Source organism: Drosophila miranda, chromosome XL, assembly GCF_003369915.1.
Source record: "Drosophila miranda strain MSH22 chromosome XL, D.miranda_PacBio2.1, whole genome shotgun sequence".
In the NCBI taxonomy this organism is placed as follows: Eukaryota; Metazoa; Arthropoda; class Insecta; order Diptera; family Drosophilidae; genus Drosophila; species Drosophila miranda.
The window spans coordinates 15,615,075-15,619,749 of record NC_046673.1 but is presented as its reverse complement, the minus strand read 5'-3'; the positions used below and the strand labels follow the sequence as shown (position 1 = coordinate 15,619,749).

General features: G+C 40.5%; 1 long non-coding RNA gene across 1 annotated transcript; it reads left to right on the top strand.

Moving 5' to 3' along the window:
• The first annotated feature begins 2,651 nt into the window (after positions 1-2,651).
• On the top strand, positions 2,652-3,052 carry LOC117187403. Its single transcript, XR_004472088.1, has 2 exons — positions 2,652-2,814; positions 2,876-3,052. It is a non-coding gene; the product is annotated as an uncharacterized LOC117187403 (long non-coding RNA).
• Positions 3,053-4,675: the final 1,623 nt, after the last annotated feature.

Genomic DNA, 4,675 nt, shown 5'->3' with positions numbered 1-4,675 from the left:
GCCATCGTGTCGATGGGCAAAAAGTGTATTTTGTCATTATTTCCATAAAAAAAAACACACACACACACAACACAGCAAAAAAAAAAAAGAAAAGCAATATGAAAAATATTTGAATTAACGACAACTGGCGACAATGGGGAGGACACTCGTTGTTGATGGGAGACCCAGACCCGACGACAACTACAACAACAATTACGAGTATTATAATAATAATAATAATACGAATACTGTGTGTGTGTGTGGATGTGTGTGTGGTGGGGTAGGGTAGGGGCAAAGAAAAACATATTTATGCATGTTACATGTTTTTTTGTGCCATGTTTTTGCAATGCAATCTTGTTGCTGTTGTTGTTACCCTGGACTACAAGCTACGTGGCTGTAACAGTCCCGAGGATAAGCACGAATTGGCCATAGATATGGCCTCATTCACTCACTGAACGGCTTCATCCATCAGGATTCCCTCCAATCCAATCGCCATACCATGAACATTTTACAGGGTAACACCGATGTCGAGCCATTCATTTTGTTCCCATTTTTGCAATTACTTTTTATTCAGCGTTTTTTTTCCAGCTGCAATTGTTTTTTTACATTTACAATAATAATTATAATAAAAATATTTAGCGCTGCCTTTCCTCTCCGTTCAGTAAATATTTGGATTTTTAAGCATATGCCATATACGAAAACATCTCAACATTCCCTCTTTAGGACTTTTAGCATATACACAAATACATGTATTTTCCACACTTTTCCCAATCTTTTTCTACCTTGAATTAAGGCTTTGACTTGACTTTTAAATACCCCAAACAAAAGATCGTATAAATCTCGAAAAACGCCGAAATTTGTAAGCTCTTTTGGGTAGATGCCATATCCGAGTACTCATGTCTGAATACATTATTTATCGATCCATCATTCCAACAAGAAAAAGCTGGATAAAAATCCTTTTTGGCTGTATGATTTCCCTTAAAGATCATATAATCTATTGAGATCTAAACTTGCTCGAAAGATCAAAGCATTGTTTTTTCATACATCTATCTGCCCAGGATTATGCCCTATTTGCCCTTAAATGGTGCTTCTCTACTGACGCGATTATGTGATGCGATTTCCATATGCGATTGCAGTTCCGTTCGGGAGGAGGCTCTTGGCCATGTAAATGTGGTATGTGGCAATGCACACACACAACCCAATAATATATCTAGAACGTACATATACTGGTATATACTGGTACATATGTACATACATAATATGTGCTGCTGTAGCTGGTAGTTTCCTGCGCTTTTGGGATTAAATTGTAATTACTTTATTACTTAATAACAAAACCATTCATGCTGCTAAAGTTATTAAGTGTTTCATTTTTATTTTGTTTTTGCAGTTTTTGCCCTTACTTTAATTTCGATTATGATTTTCCATATTTAAATTATTCCCGATTATAAATGAAGCGGAATGGCAATTTCAAATTTCAAAAAGTGTTTCCGAATGAGGCAAAGACGGTCTACATTCCAGTTATACATTTTTCCATTAATTTTTAGCCTTAGGCAGGCTATCATCTGTCTGTTTTTGTCAGTCACATGTCAACGTTGCATCATGAATGCTTCATTCTTCTTTATTCGACTGGGAGAGAGATAAAACATTGAAAAAATGGTGTCTAAATCATAGCATTCCATTAAAGTGTTCATTTTTAACAAATGGGACAATATTTCATTTATAAATCATTCGAAATATTCCACTTCAAGGAAAGGTCTGTCAAACAGCATTGAAACATCACTCGTGATGTGACGGCGCTCAATCGATAGATGCCGATAGATGGGCCTATCTGCCAATCGATTGGTTCCATAAATTAAACGCCTAAGCAACAAAATGTCAAAACACAACACAACGCAGCGCCAAAGCAACGACAATATCTAAATGGAAGGCCATTTAAAATGCAATAATTTATGAGATTTATGACTTTTGCATTTTAATTGAATAGATTTCGGATAGCGGGGACCTATCCCCCAACCCCCTCGTTTTCCCCTGTGCCCCCCTTTGGGGGGCGTTAACAAGCAGCCGTACAACAATGGGGCGTGTCATGTGTTGTGGCATATGCATACGGGATGGCCATGCATATACCTCTCTCGGACTCTGGCAATCAGTTAATGGAATCTAATAAACGTGCGCGTATCTTTTGGCCACATCTAATCGCTGGCTGGGGCACGCGAACGCGAATGCTAACGCGACCGATGCCAGGCAGCAGCAGCATACCGTACAGGGTACCCTGTAATTAAATGCCAAAGAGGCGCAGGCGAAAGAGCAAGCGAGGAGACGAAAAACAGAAGCCAAACACTGCCAGACGTAACAGCGGCACCGAGGAGGCGTTTCACTTCACCATGAAATATGTCAAATTGGGAGTAAAAAACCACTAAATATACAGACATATAAAATGGAAAACCAAAGAGTGGAAAGACAGGCTTTCGATGAAGATGCACAATCACAATCCATGCAGCATATTACCATAGAAGTATCCCTACTCCAAATCGCTGTGGCTCTGCCTTTAATAGTGTTCGAAGGCCAGGTGTTCAAAGAGCCGATCGCCACGAGTTTCTCCAATCTGTTAGATAAGATAAATCTCTGATGCTGAGTCGTAAAAAGTACAAATAAAAAAATACCCACGATCGCAATGTCATTATAGGACTCTACAAATTCGTCAGCCTACAAAAACTTTGCCTTTTGGAAACCCCTCTAAATTTAAGAACCAAAAATATGGCTAAATTTAATAAATTTGTTTCATTTGTGTGCGATGTGGGTTCCTTCTTGAGGCGCTTAAATTTGAGCATTGCTCGGGTATGCACAGCACTGTAAGGCCTCTAGTTCTCCTTCTAACTTGATTTCTCCATGTGGCCAGCTGATTTTCCTGGAGCTTCCAAGTGCCACAATGAAGTTTCGAATGTGATTTATGAATCATGAATGAAGGCATGATCCATGGACACAACGGATGAACAGCAGGATCTCCACTTACCAGAAGACTTTGGCAGACACTTCTAATATGATACAAAATTAAAGGGATTTTCTTATCAAATTAGTTTTGAGGAGTTGTTTTTTCTTAATCCCTAAATTTAAAGCCCAAGGATGCCATTGATTCTAGAGTGATTATAGAATAAGATTCGCTGCGGGACTGCAATGGACATTCGAAAATAATAAAAATTCCGAAATTTCCTACCGAAATATATTCCAAAAATATCAAACAAATAATTTGTGTGCCTGTCAAATTAGTTGAATGTCAGATGGCGCTTGATTAGGTGGCTCTTCCTAGGAAAATTCAATTATCCAACGAAATATTCTAGTATTCCCCAAAATGAGGCAGCAAAATGACAGGAAAGAATGTGTGGCAGCTTGGCCATCGTTTTGACTTTTGGTTTGAGTTTTGAATTTGGATTTGATTTTGATTTTGATGAGTTTTTCCGCTTCATTTTCTCTCTGGGTTTTTACCCATTTTCCAATGCTGCTGCTGCTGCTGGCTGTCGTTTGAAGTGTCAGTTTAGTTTCGTGTCCGTGTCACTCAAGCAGCGCCATCAGTTGGCCCTGTAGTTCGGTCTTTTTTCTGTGTGTTTCTGTGGAGGGCATTGCGATTGGGGATTGCGATCTAAAACAAACACAAAAAGCGGGCCCTGGCATAACCGTTGACACTCTCCCCCACTGGGACTCCCCACTACTGCCGTGTCTGTCCTGTCTCCTCGACATTTGTTTGCCGGGGCTGTCCATCTTTTTGTCACGAGAGCAAAGGCAATGCCTCCTGTGACACGCCCACAATGTCGCGAAATTGGTTTCGTCGGTCGTCGGTCGTTGCGGAAATGCGCACAGTGCACAGTGGGGCAAACCATACAAAACGAGGGGGCAATCGACAGTACTTGGTGTGGCAGTACAGCTGTGGTGTGGTTCCACTGTTCCACTGTTGTTGTTGTTTTTGTTGCGTTTTCCGCTTGTTAATTAGCCTTGGCAACAAAACGTGGCCCTAAAAACGGTACCAACCAAAATCACAAGAAAAATCTATTGCCGTTTATTTTTTGCTGTCTCTCGTTTTTTACCATTTGTTTTTCGTGAACCTGAAGATGCAGCAGAGGCGATAACAGGCCCCAAAAGGAGGCAACATCATCGTCATCGTCATCATGAAATATGCAACAACAGAAACAACAACCACAACAGCAATTTACAAGCATGACAACAACAAGGAGCAAGAAAGTGGAGATAGTTCTTGGAGAGGGGGCAGAAGCCGAAGTTTTGGATACCCTAGATATCAAAGTGTTCTTCCTATAAGGCACAACAGTGGAGGGACTCAAAGAGCTGTCAACGGAAGCTACTTGCATGAGGAATGCTTGAGAGAAGAAGGAGGGAAGATTGGAATTGGTATATATTTTATGGTGGACTCAAGACATATACTTGATGATGGACTAAATGCCTTTGATGCTCAGAGCTTTCTGAATACTTGAAGGTAGGTCATATCGTACTTTCCGATGGAAATTGTGCTGCCAAATGGGGAGTAAGGGTAAAGATGGTGACTTCAATGGAAAGATCCTGATACTATTGTAGATGGTGGACTCAAGTCACTCGATGGTGGAGTCCAGTCACTAATTAAGACTCGTACACCTGTCTTCAAAGGCTTGGTCCTCTTTGGTCGTGTGACCAACACCTAATGAAAACCAAGCGA